Here is a 14,068-nt window from a genome sequence, read left to right as displayed (position 1 = left end):
GCATAAAGCATTGTTTGTTTCCTTCCTTCCCACCACCTTTAGAGTTTGGTCTCTAGTTCAGGCTCAATCAAAAGAAAGCTTACTATTGGAGGTAGTAGTAAGACTCTGGTACACCACCTATGACATTGCTCTAGGTGCTGACAGGAAGGTGGAGACAAAGGGCAAAGCCCAGTTAGAGGGAGGACATGGACCCAGGTTGCACACAGGGGCCAGCTGTCCAGACGATGCAGCAGGGCTGGGCCAGTGAGGCAGGCAGATTGGCAGTTTGGCTAAGAGACACTGACCCTGGAACGAAGCCAGCCTGGGACCGGAAGTCTCCTTGGCTGCTTCCTGTTACGCAATGGCCCAGTGATCGTACTCCCAGGTGGCCCCAAGCGCCTGCCACCAGGGGCAGCAGCAAGCAGCAATGCTTATTTCACCCTAACTTGCGCTGACCTGGAGCACAGGCTCGGAACCAGGGTCTGGTGGATTTATTCATTCATATAACCATCCAATCGCTTGAGGGACATTCATTTTGAACCAGCTCAGTGGGCCAGCCCTGTGCTGATGCTGGTGTTTTAGACCCACACGTCAGCGGAGTCGAGGCAGGGAGAGAATGGTGACAGATGCCTTGACATGTATTCCTTCCAATAAGACTTCCTCTTTTCCTCATATTGGAAAAAAAAAAAAATCCCATGCAAAAAATCAATTCTGGAAGCACGTCTGTTCAGTTTGGGGTAGGTAGGCCCAGCATGACTTCCCCCTCCTATTTCAACAAGCACGGATTCTCTCTTTTGTTCAATTCTACTTATCAATTAAACAAGTATTTACTGAGCAACCAACTCAGCCAGAGCTAGGTGTTCAGATGGCAGCAGGTGGGGGACGGGGATGTGGGGATCAAAGCACAAAGCCCCAGTTTCCAACAAGCCTGAGATTCGTCATGGCAGCAGCTGACACATATCTTCTATATCCAGAAATGTTGATGTTGATTCCCCAAATCTTCAATCAGTGCACCCTTCCCCAACCCTGAAAGGCCAGCAGCCTGATCTGATTACAACCAAGGCCTCCAAAAGGGTCCCTTCTTCCAGCTGGGGAAATCCAGGGGACTGGTCAATTCAGCAGAAAGGACCCAAAGCCCCCCATCCCTGGCTCACCTGGACCCCTAATGTATTAACCATCAGGGATGTCCTCACATCTGGGAGCACTCTGTATTAACCATCAGGGATGTTCTCCCATCTGGGAGCACGGGGACTGCACTCTTAGTTTGGAACTAACAGAGCTGAAGTGAAGCTGGTGCTGGGCTCTATGAATGACCCACCACTCCCAGGACAGGCTCGGGAGGTCTGAGGACAGCCTGGGTGGCCAGTTTCCTCTGTCCCAGCCCTCTTCCTGGTCTCTGGGTGATGACCTTTCTGTGGGGTGGGGATGAGGCTCCTAGTCAAAGATCTAGGGCACAAGGATGTCCCTCAAACTACAGTGACTCAGAGAAAGCTTCTCGGCAGAGTTATGTTAATGACAACACAAGAGTACCAGTGGCATTTCTAGGGCATTGCCTAGGTGCCATGAGCTATGCTAAGTCTTTGACAGGCACTTCCCCCTACAATTTGCACAGCCAGCGAGGAGCAAGTGGTCTGCTTTTGCAAGTCCCGGGAGGCTAGCTGTGTGGGGCTGCACCTCCAGGGCAGGGGCCATGAGTGGCTTGTCATCTTGTGTCCCTTTCCTTCTCCCCCAAACACTGAGCACTATGCCTTAGAGACAAAGCGCAGAATGATGGCAAGGCCAGGACAAGGACGAGGCAAGCACACACAAAATTTAAGGAAACATTCCCTCCCGGGTGCCAACTCTGTACTATGACAACTTGAGAGTGAGAGCCACCTTACATTTCGCACACTGGGTGCCATTGTTCGCTTCACCCTGGTCAGGTCGGGGTAGTGGACTGGTCAGACTGGTGTGTGTGTGTGTGTGTGGATGCTGTTCCTCTGCTCTTGAGTCCTGTGGCTGACCTTCCCCACTCCGTGCCTCAGTTCCCTCCCCTGTAAAATGGGGCTTATGACAACATGGAGGGTTGGAGAGGCTATGGAGAAATCCGAAGCTCACACTGCAGGTGGGAAAGTGGAACGGTGTCACAGCTTTGGAGAACAGTTTTGCAGTTCCTCAGAGTGTGATCCACAGAGTTACTGCCTGGCCCAGCAGTCCCACTCCTAGGTATCTTCCCAAGAGAAATGAAAACACACATCCACGCGAAGGTTGTTCAGGTGTTCACTGAAGCCTCATTAAAATGGCCAAAATGCAGAAACAACCCAATTATCAACTGGTGAATGGATGAACAAAATGTGGTGTTATAGGCTAAATTGTGCCCCTCTCCTCCTGCCCTCTTCCCCGTTTTCATGTTGAAGCCCTAACCCGGGTGCCTCAGAATGTAACTGTATTTGGAGATAAGGTCTTTCAAGACCTGATTAGTTAAAATGAAGCCGTTGGGGGAGGGGGAGGCCCTAATCCAATCTGACTGGTGTCTTTATAAGAGGAAGAAATTTGGACAAAGACACCAGGGATGGGTGTGCATAGAGAAAAGGCCAGGTGAGGACACAGAGAGATGGTAGCCATCTGTAAGTCAAGGAAAGAGGCCACAGAGCAAATCAAACCTGCTGACACCTTGATCTTGGACTCTCAACCTCCAGAACTGGAAGAAAATAAATGTGTGTTGTTTAAGCCACCCAGTCTCTGGTATTTTGTTAGAGCAGCCCTAGCAAATGTGGTACATCCATACAATGGAATATTGTTTGGCCATAAAAATAATGAAATACGGATTCATGCTACAACATGGATGGACCTCAAAAACATTACGCTAAGTGAAAGAGTTCAAACACGGAAGACCACGTATTATATGGTTCCTTCCATAAGAAATGTCCAGTAAAAGCAAATCTATAGAGACAGAAAGTACACTAGTGGTTGCCTAGGGCTGGGGGACAGAGGGTTAAACAGGGGGATGGAAAGTGACTACTAATAATGGGCACATAATTTATTTTGAAGGTGATGGAAATGTTCCAAAATTAGATTGTGGTGATAGTTGCACAACTCTGTAAAAATACTAAAAATCGATGAATTGTACACTTTAAATGGGTGAATTTTAAGGTGTGTAAATGACACCACAAGCTATTTTTTTTTTTTAATGGGGCCATTGCTAGTAAGATGCTAGATGAGGCTGGTACACAATTAGTGGGCTATACTCCTCACTATGCTCAAATAAATATCTGCTGCTCACGTGAAAGTTGCCTAAAATGCCTCACTGTTCCTTTATTTTGGGGGAAACTAACCTGGACAGTCACTGGTGACTTCATGTCCCTAAGTGACCTGTCTCTGTCCAGGTAGGACTCCCCATTAGCTACTTCTGGCTGCAGCCTGCCTGATGTGGATAAAACCACTTCAGTGTCAGATTCCGCAGAAGCATGTTAAAGTTCTAGCTCTGCCCTTCACCCGATCTGCTCAGCAGGGTTGCTGTACAAATGGCCGGGGCTCTGGTGTAAGGGTGCGTGAGCCTACATACAGTTGGCATTCGATAAACTGGAAAAAACAAAATCTGTGCATGAGAAAGCCCTTTGTCGAGCCCTGAATGCACGCACACCCATTCTTGCTGTTATCCTCAGTGCAGGCTGGCGGCTCGGCCACTAGTTCTACCTAGTGGGGGAGGAGCCACAGCCCTCGCACGGAGCTGCAGGTGCAAGGAGGGCAGGAGAGGCGAGTGTAGTGGAAGATTGTCTGGTTTCCAGAAACCTTGGACAAAGGACTTCTCTACTCTGTGCTTCTTTGTCTATTAAATGGGGATAGCAGAGTCCTCACATCTTTTGGGAGTGTCATGAGCTAACCCACGAAAAAGCACTCAGCATTGTGCCTATGATGTTGCTAAGAGTTTGCTATTATCATTGCAGTTGTTGCTAAGTGCCGAGTGACTCTGACCTTCCTGAGGGGTAGGGACGTGGTTTTCTTCCTCTGGCAGGTGCTCGGTGCTTGGACAGAGGAAAAGGGGGGGTGGGGGGCGGGAGGGAAGGTACTGTGATGGAGCTGGCTGGTCAGGGAAGGCCCAAGGAAACAGAGGCCTGAAGCTAGCAATCCTCTGCCATATGATTGTGGAACCTTGGGCAAAGTCCTTACCTCTCTGGGCTGCAGTTTCCCCAAGCTGGGCTGGGTGACCCCTGAAGTGTTTTTCCAGCTGGAAAGTCCTTGATCCTCTTAATGCACCATGCTGCTATTTTTTTAAAAAACACTTTATTGATTTTTTTACAGAGAGGAAGGGACAGGGATAGAGAGTTAGGAACATCAATGAGAGAGAATCATTGATCGGATGCCTCCTGCACACCTCCTACTGGGGATGTGCCCGCAACTAAGGTACTTGCTCTTGACCGGAATTGAACCTGGGACCCTTCAGTCCGCAGGCCGATGCTCTATCCACTGAGCCAAACCAATTAGGGCCATGCTGCTATTATTCTGTCCCCCAACATCCCTCTCCAGGGAGCTCAGAAGACACTAGGCTTGGTACCAGGAGACCCACCATCCCATTTCTAAAAGTGCTGAAGTCAGGCTGTGTCCAACCTCAGGCCTCAGTCTTTGGAATGTCTACCATAACCCCGTGGCTGATCCCAACCATCTCCACTGCTCTTGGGAACAATGGGAATCTTCCAGCTGTCCTGAACTGGGTAGCTCTGGGAATCACTTCCGTGACACGAAGTGCCCCCAAAGAAAGGACCTGGCTGTTCTATTGGACAACGAAACCCCAAGCGCTCTCTGTTAGGGGAGGTTAGGAGAGGGCTTGTGCTTCTCTCCTTCCTGCCTGGAGCCACCATCAGCCTTTCCCCAAAATGTCTTGGCCAAGGGGCAGTCTCTTTCGCCAGCTTCTGGCTGTCAGGCCATATCCCTCTATGCCCCTCTCCCACAAAAAAAGCAAAGGCACTCCCCATCCCTGACAGCACTGACATCCTGGCCTCTCCCTGCCCTCTCTGGGCCACCACCCACCGTAAACAACTTGGCCATGACATCCAGCTCTGCCCAGGCTGTGTGCAAATATCTTAAAGGAGCTGTTTTCAAAAAGACAAGGGTGCAGTGCAAATGCCAGGAATTTCTAAACCTCCTCCTCCACAGGCCAGGGAGATTGTATGAGGGCTCTGGGTATACCCAGGGGCTGGGGGAGCAGGAGATGGCTTTGTCGTTCGAGCAATTCAGCTCAGACTTATATTTTAAGAACAGCGGGAAAGTAATGTCAGCTGAAAGGGGTTTTCTGTGTGCTATTTAACTAAATGGCTCTACAGCTGGAGAAAGCCATAGGCAGACGTGTTATGATTCATGGGCTCCCAATTACAATGATCCTCTGTTATTGTATAAAAACAGCAACACAGCCATTCTCCACCCTCCCAGTGCCTGCTCCCTGTATCCCCTTCCCCCATTGGCTGCTGAGGCTGCTGAGCATCCTGAAAGTAGCATCCCAGATTCTCCTCCCTGTCCAACTTTGCAGCTTTCTGCCCACTGGGATTCCTTCTCTGCAGAGCCGAGGAGGAGAGGGTGGAGGGGGTGCAGGGCCCCTGGGGAACATTCTGCTACAGACACGATAAAGGCTTTAGAAGTGTGTGTGAGTGATTTGGAATTCTCTCCTGTTTTGAGTCAACTCACATACAGACATGCACGCACGTGTGCACGCATGCCCACATCCCTTCAGCAGAACAGCCACCAGACTGTCCAGAAGCACGTTCTAAAACTGGCCCTTCTCCCCACACTTCCTTGCAGGCAGGGTGAGGCTGGCCTCCGGAAGACTTCAGAAAGACCTGGGGACGACTAAGAGCTTTGGCATCAGCGTGATCTGGGTTTGAATGCTGACTCAGCTACCTTCGCTCTGTGACCTTAAGCACATACCTGACCTCTCTGAACTCCGACTTCCTGTCTTTCAAATGGGGTTCTATCCCTGTACTCCTCATAATCAGCCTGAATGCCATAGTGCAGGCAAAGCGTTTGGCAGAGTGCCCAGTGCATGCAGAAGTCCCCCCTTATCTAAGGCTTCGCTTTTCGCCATTTCAGTTACTCAGGGTCGACTGCGGTCTGAAAATATTAAATAGAAAATTCCAGGAATAAACAATTCATAAGTTTTAAATTGTGTGCTGTTCTGAGTAGATGAGGAAATCTCGTGTTGCCCCGCTGCATCCTGCCCAGGATGAAAATCATTCTTTGGCTGATGGATCCACACTGCACACCCTCCCCGCCCCTTAGTGGGTTATTGGAGTGACTGCTGGGGTATTGAGGCGCTGGTGTTCAAGTCACCCTTATTTTACTTAATAATGCCAAATTCACATAACTTTTGTTACAGTATATTTTATAGTTGTTCTGTTTTATTTTTAGTTGTTGTTGGTAATCTTTTACTGTGCCTTATTTATAAATTAAACTTTATCATAGGTATGTATAGGAAAAAAAACTATGTATAGGGTTCTGTGCTATCCGTCATTTCAGGCATCCATTGGGGGTCTTGGAACATAGTCCCTGTGGGTAAGGGGGGGCTACTGGATAGGTACTCAGTTTTGGGAGCGGTTGCTGTTCTTTTTTTTTTTTAAATATATTTTATTGATTTTTTACAGAGAGGAAGAGAGAGGGATAGAGAGTTAGAAACATCGATGAGAGAGAAACATCGATCAGCTGCCTCCTGCACACCCCCTACTGGGGATGTGCCCGCAACCAAGGTACATGCCCTTGACAGGAATCAAACCCGGGACCCTTGAGTCCACAGGCCGACGCTCTATCCACTGAGCCAAACCGGCTTCGGCCGGTTGCTGTTCTTAAGATGCCAAATACTGTGTGTCTGTGGTGTGTCTGGGTGTGTAGGGAGCTTTGTATTAATTCCATCTCACCAGCCACAGTGGACAAGGCTGGGGGCGGGGTCAGGATGGCCACGGGGGGGGGGGGGGCACAAATGTCAGTCCTCGTGAGTAGTCCTTTTCTCGACTCTTTCCGCAACACTGATGTAAACCGTCACGTTTGCACAGCCCATGCATACATGCAAGCTGCTCCTCCTGGATTCAGACTTTGGGTTCTTCCTCCGTGGCCTGCACATGCTTTCGAGCCCAGGAGCTGCAGCTGCAGGCATCCAGCCAGGCTCAAGGAGAACCTGTAGCCCAGGAATTCCACTCCCCGCCCCCACCCGCCGCTCCCTCTCTGCACAGCAGGTTCCTCTCTTGCCCACTGTCTGGCCTGAGCCCCCATGGGGAGGATTCTCTCCCAAAGGCCTCTGGGATACGTGAACCTACTCCCCACCCTGAACTTGACAGTAAGCGGTTCCCAGGCTTTTGCTCGTTCCCCCTGCAAAGTAAACCCCATATGGCGTTAAACCCAGGAAGGTGAGCCCAGCATGCATGTCCCACTTTCCCATCCCAAACCAGGCCTCTGCTCCCCTAAAATATACCACAGACCTCGTACACCAAAGTGAATGCCTGGGTCACACTCCTTCCTATTGATCCCCCACAGATCAATAGCACAAGCATTTCATTCGCTGCAGAGTCCGGGCTTTAAATACTATCGCAGAGAAACATCGTGTAAGAAGATTTAATCTCCGGTAAGTGTTTCTGGTACAAGGGGACTGGCGGTGGAGCAGAAAGAGGAAGACAGTGTGTGGATTGTGGCTTTTGACAGGTGGGCTGTCCACCTCGGGGTAAAAACAGGGGTCGGCAAGAAAGGTGGGTCCGGCCCTGGTCTCCTCTGTTCCATTTTAAAGTTTAGGTGGGAACTGATATGCTATTGTCAGGACTGTTTTCTTCCTTGGGGGTCTGATACGTACACACGTGTGTGCGCGCACACACACACACACACACACACACACACACACACTCCTGCCAATCAAACCCTGTTACTGGTAAATGCATGACTACACGCATAAGAACAGGAAACAGATTGTGGGTGGATGTTCTTAAAATCACAGCCTGTTCGATGTAGGGAGGGGCCTTAGAAAAGGGTGGAGGAAGGGATCGGGAGGGAATTTTCTCTTTCAGTTAAAAATGAAACTACCTTGTCAGTACGAAGAACAATGTCCACTTTATTGTCTACCACAGGCACATGTCATAGCCAAGCATCCTTTCAGAACTGCTTGGATTTGACCATGACACAGCACATTGCAGTACCTGAACACTGCACCAGGGTCTCCCTACGACAGTCGGAAGAGTGCCTGTGTGCATGGGGAGGACGGAGGAGAATAGCAATGAGATGGGGACAGTCTGGCTCTCAGAATCAGCGATAAAATCCACGCATGTTAATTACTTGGCACCTCAAGGCTGCTACAATAGAGTCACATCCTAGAGGTGAGGACAGTGACCTTGATGGTGGTGGAGGTGATGATGGTGACAACTGGTACCATTTATTGAGTACACTCTATGCTGAGCGCTTTTATAGATTTCTTCTTGAGCTTCACAACGACCCACAATACAGCTAGCTACTAGAATGATCTCCATTTTTGAGGGACAAGGAAACTGAGGTGTAGAGAGGTAAGGAATAGCCCAAAGTCATAAAGCTGATAAGTTGAGCAGAGAATCAGGGATGTGGGTCCTTGCTGGAGGAATCCTGCGTGGGAAACTTAACGGCAGTGCCTCTGAGGCCCTCTGCTCTCATCCCCTGCATTTAGCAAAGGGAAGGGTCATGACCAAAGTCATTGTGCTGATAAGTGGAGTTGTAGGTAGAACCCAGGAGCTGGAGGGTCAGGAGAAGGACAAGTGTAGTATTTGGGGAGTACTTGGTATCTCCTTCTACGGTTTCCAGTCCCACTAACGGAGGAGAGCTAGTTACCCCTGATAACAGCTGACTAACACAGGGTTAATTTTGGATTCTTAGTGGCAGGATGGATAAGAAAATCTTCCCATCACCCCTCACTTTCTTTGTTGTATGCTGGCTTCTTCTTGCCCTGAGGCAAAACTGGTGCCCTGGTCTGAAACTTTCCAGAGCTCGTTTTATTTCAATAAGAACCAAGCTGATGTGTCCCACAAAGCACACTGCTGTCAGTCTCCCCTTCCTAAAACACACGGCACTCCCTCCTCAGCAACCTGCCATAGCTCCCCAGTACCTGTAGATGAGTCCCCAGTACCCCCAGGTCTGGTGTCATCTCTTCGACACCTTCCCTACATCCCCTCTCCATCTCCCCAGGACACACACAGCCCCCAGGGTGGAGCTTCCATCCCCAATACCTTTCTTCCTCTTCTCATCTTAGGCTGCACACACTTGATCTGCCAACTCAACAGCTGTTCATTCACTCCTTCCGCCTTACAAGTTTGGTCATGGCACCGAAGTGCCTAACTAAAAATATTTGATTGCCACTCCCTGGTAGGTTTGGGAAGCTGCGTGGCAAAGAGCCAAGTTGTGGTCAATAAGCGAAGGAGAGAAGTCCCTCAGAGACACGTTCCTTCCCGGAGAGAAGAGGAAAGCCATCCTAGGTTAGCACTCTCAGTGCCTCGCTCACCCTACTTCCTCTTCCCTGGAACGCAGGTGTGAGGCCTGGAGATGCAGCAGCCACCTTCCTGCCAGGAGACCATAGCCCTGGGCCAAGGGCCTACACTCTCAGGATGGCAGAGTGGAAAGACCGAGTCTAGCTTCCCACCAGCACAGCTGAGGCCCTGTCCCTCCCGCCCTTCTTGCTGTCTGACACCAACGAGCCTCCATCTGGCGAAGTCACCGGTGCTCAGGGTTCTGTGGCTAGCAGCTCAGTGCAGTGATGTCTGATACACCCCCAGACATGATTCCTCCTCATTCCCGGGTCAGTCCAGATGCTACCACACTAGGATATGCTCCATGGCTCTCTCCCTCAGAGAGTAATCATGCCCTTCATTGTGCTCCCAGGTAGTTTACTTTTCTCAGTGACAGCACCTACTGAATCCTGCGTGCTGCGGCCTAATGGTGGTTTCCCTGCCTGTCTGCTCAGACTCCTAGAGGGGGAGGGACTCCATCTCACCAGCATTCCTATACGTTCACTAACGCTTACTATGCATGTCAGTGTGCACTGCACTGGAGCGTGGAGTGCGCGGCACTCCACTTACTGGCTGTTTGGTCTTGGGCCCCAAGTTAGAGAACCTCTCTGTGTTCTCGGCTTCCTCGTCTATAAAAAGGAGAGAACGAGAGTACTTAGCTCACAGGATTGTCACAAAGACAAAACAGTTTAATCATACTTGACATGGCTCCTGGCATGTAGAAGTGCTTAATGACAACAGGCTCTTGGGGGGTGGTGAGCCTCCTAGTTGCTGAAGGGACAAGGAAATCAACACATAGTTGATAAGTAAACGAATGCAGGAATGAAACTCAGGAAGATTCCTCTGAGCTCGGACCACAGGGCAGTGGTCACTGTTCCCTTTCCGGCCTGCACCTGACCCTTTCCTTTTCATTCTAACGAGGTCTTCTCATATCCAGGGAGCTGCCATAATGGGGTGTTTCAAGGTAAAATGTAAGGCCAGGCTTCGAAAGCTGACTTCATTTTTTTGCTGTGCAGCTTTGGGCAACTTTCTTCACCTCTCTGAGCCTCAGTCTCTTCAACTATAAACTGGGGATAACAATAGAACTGATCTAACAGGGTTACAGTGAGAATGGAATGATAAAGCAAGGAAAATAAACAGCAGTGTGCCTGGCATACTGAAATACACAGTGTTAGCAACGGTTATCAGACATTGTCATTATTCTTTTTGTCAAATGCACAGCATCCCACCAAATCACACGGCCCCGCTGTGGAGGAGACACCTGGCTTGGAGCCACTTTCAGCCCCATGGGGGCATGTCAAGATACTCTGCTTTCACACCAGGGAGAAAACCCTTCTTGAGTGCCAACAAACATCTATGTCTCTTTGATCTTTTCCTTTAAATGAGGGATTATTTAATATACTGCAGGTGCTCGATTGATGTCACCTCATTATGACGTTGATGAGGAAAAAGAAATTGATTCCCAGGCCGGACCGCTGTCTGTGTGGAGTCTGCATGCTCTCCCCATGTCTTTGTGGGTTTCCCCCCAATTCCATGTGCATGTTAGGAGAATTGGTGTCTAAATTGTGTCAGTCTGAATGTAAATGGAAGGGGGAGTTCGTGCCTCACACCCTGAGCTGCTGGGACAGGCTACAGCCACCCGAGACCCCGAACTGGAATATGTGAGTTGAATTACCTTACTTATTTTTATTAATCTTTCTTAAATGAATGTATAGCTCACATGTATGTCCATGTTGAACATTAGAAGTGTTTTGGGTCTTTATTTACAAGTGTGGTGAGGTTTTTGTGATTAGAAATAGGCTGTTGTCACTTAGCTCCTGTTTATGTCAATTAGCCTGGGGTCAAACGGGTTTCCTTATGAGTCATTTCCATTAAAGTTGCAGTTCCCATGAACCTATTGACAAGGTCAAGTGAGGACTTACGGTATCTGATTTACCTTCAAACCTTGGCCGCGGACTTTTCCCCGTAAGAGCTAGCTGTTAACTTGAGGTGGATCTTTAGTTGGCATCCAACCTGGCTGGAAGGTAGGGACCACAAGGGAACAATCCGGGAGCAGAGCTTTTAAACAGCAAGGATATTCCCACAGTTCACAGGGCCAGTCATTGTCAGTGACACACATTTCAATCTTACTTAGAGAATGGTTCCCTTTGGGCCTCAAAAGAAGAAGTGTATACAGCTCTCTATAACTTTTCCTTTAAACTTAAATCAAGCCTTTATGTTAGACCCATTCAAGCACTTGACAGCTCCATTAATTTATTTTTACTATTAAACATGCCATTTTACAAGCTATTTATTCCACTTGGTTGTCATCCAAATGCTTTTTGACATCACTGCCCTGGGACTGAACTGCGCGGAGCCCTCGCAGATAGAAAGTCACTGTTTGAAATCTTGAAGAGCTCTCAGGACCGCGCCCCCTTCTCTTCAACAGGCATTAATTTCTCTATCGAGGAGTGAGAGTGTACGTGAGTGAATGTGTGTGTCTCTCTGTGTTTTCAGAGGGTAACTGTGGGAGGTTTGAGTGAGCTAAGGGACGGAGGGGAGGGAGTCTTGCCTCCCAAATCCTCCCCAACAGGCCTGATGCTAACTTGGAGAGAAGGGGATCATCAGAGATCAGGTTGGGGAAGAACTCTGGGCCCTGAAAAGACTTAGTGATCCTGGGGCCCAAGCCCCGCAGGGACTCTTTCAAATGGGAGGGGTCCAGAGAAAGTCCTCCTTTCCCACCTTCCTCCCACCCATCTCTGGGACAAAGGGCCAGCGCAAAACGGAGGAAGGCAGAGACCCCCACTGGCCTGGCAGCCCATCCGTCAGGTGGCAGCCTGAGCAAATCACAACTTGGCTTCCCCCAAGTTTTCTCCCCAGACTAACCAACCAACCACCCTCCTCCGCTCCTCTGCCTCCCGGCCCCGCACAGCTGCCAGGCCCAGGGGACCATCCTGTGATGCTCCCTGATTCCCAACTTCCCGCTCCTCTTCCTCTCCGCAGCCTCCTCCCAAGCGGGCCCCGGGCGGGGCAAGGGCAAGTTTGCCAAGGCTTGGCTACCAAGTCCCGAGGAAGCCACAAAAGAGGCTGCCACACCAACAAAGATGAGCCTCTCGCGTGGGGCAGACGCAGAGCGCCAGCTGCCATTCCGGGACCAACGTGGGCTGGGGCTGGCAGAGGCGGGCTGCGGGCGTGGGCCAGCCTGCGGCGGGCAGCCCGGCCGGGGACCCCCGAGGTCCCCCCCCCCCCGCAGCCCCTCCCCACGCGGGCGGCCCGGCACCTGAGCGGGGCGTGGGGACAGCGCCGCGCTCTGGCCCTGCCCGCGGCAGGTAGCTCGGTGCCCGCCCGCCCGCCCGCCCGCTGCCTGCAGCCGCCAGGAGCGACGAGAGAGCACAGGCAGCCTCAACCCACGGCGTCACGCTTCCTGCCACCACATTACGGCGAATCGTCACCAGGCGAGGGGAGAAGAGGGGAGAGCGGGGGAGGGAGGGGAGCCCCACACGCAGCCCCCCGCCTGCCCAAACCCGCCGAGACCGGGCCACGTCCCGCCGGAGTCCCCGCGGGACCTGCCCCGTTTGCACAAAGCGCCGCGGTGGGGCCGAGAAGGAAAGGGAGCCGGCCACGAAATAAATAAATAAATAAAAAACACAGTCGAGTCTACGTAACGCCCTGTCGAAAGCGGACGCCATATTTTTTTGTGGCTTATGTCGACATAGGGAAACGTAGACATGTTTTTTTCCTCCTCCTCCTCCTCCTCCCGGGCTGGCTCCCATTTATGCAAACTTGTAATCAAAACTCTTTAAAAAAAAATCTCTCCCCCCACCCCAGATCTCCGTCTTTCCTCCCAGCCGCAAAAAAAAAAAAAAAAAGAGCCTGCACCCCCCCGTTTCCCGCACCCCCTCTTCCGATCACCACCCCGGCCAAGTCCCATTAACAACACATTTTCGGGAGCCGCGGCGGCGGCGGCGGCGGCGGCGGTGGGAAAGTTGGGCTGAGTGGCCGGCGCCGGGCGTGCGGGGCGCGGGGCCGGCGGCGCGGGGCGGGGGCTGCGGGGCGCCGAGGCGAAGTTTCTTACCTGCGCCGGGGCTGGGAGCGCGGGGACCCGGGCTGGGAGCGCGGAGACGCGGCACGGGCTTTCCAAAATGGAACTCTGCTGGCTGCCCCCACCCACTCCCCACTCCCCACCGGGCGCCCGGCGCGGGCTCCGTGGGAAAGAGGGGCAAAGCCAGCCCGCCGGACCGACAGACAGAAAAAAAAAGCCCTCGTACGGAGAACAGTGGCCAAAATTTTAAAAGAAAAAAAAAAAAAAAAAGAAGAAGGAAAAAAAAAAGGGGGAAAAAAAAATGTCTCGATCAGTGGGGAATCTACGCCAAAACCCACATGATCTGTAACGTCAGCATGCGTATTTGCATACGATACCACCACCCGAGCTGCCACCCGGGCTCGGGTTCCGCAGAAAGTTACAAAGTGAAATTCAGCCCCCTCCCGAGACGCCGGCGAAATGTCATTTTTTTTTTTTTTTCAGGCGGAAACTGGGGTTGGGGGGGACGCTAGCCCTAAAGGCGCTGGTTCCTAGCCAAGGTTGGGGTGGGCGGGGGAGGGCGGGGGGGGGGGGTGCAGTAAATTAACTTAAAAGT

General features: G+C 51.2%; 1 non-coding gene across 2 annotated transcripts in view; it reads right to left on the bottom strand.

Moving 5' to 3' along the window:
• Positions 1-13,740, bottom strand: part of LOC103287642 (uncharacterized) — a 118,655-nt gene extending 104,915 nt beyond the window's left edge. For both annotated transcript variants that reach the window (XR_008554556.1, XR_008554557.1), the window contains exon 1: positions 13,507-13,740. This is a non-coding gene — a transcript (uncharacterized LOC103287642). The remainder of the gene's footprint in view (positions 1-13,506) is intronic.
• Positions 13,741-14,068: the final 328 nt, after the last annotated feature.

The sequence above is a fragment of the Eptesicus fuscus genome, chromosome 19 (genome assembly GCF_027574615.1).
Source record: "Eptesicus fuscus isolate TK198812 chromosome 19, DD_ASM_mEF_20220401, whole genome shotgun sequence".
Lineage (NCBI taxonomy): Eukaryota > Metazoa > Chordata > Mammalia > Chiroptera > Vespertilionidae > Eptesicus > Eptesicus fuscus.
The sequence above is the reverse complement of the archived record's forward strand: the minus strand, read 5'-3'. Positions and strand labels throughout refer to the sequence as shown.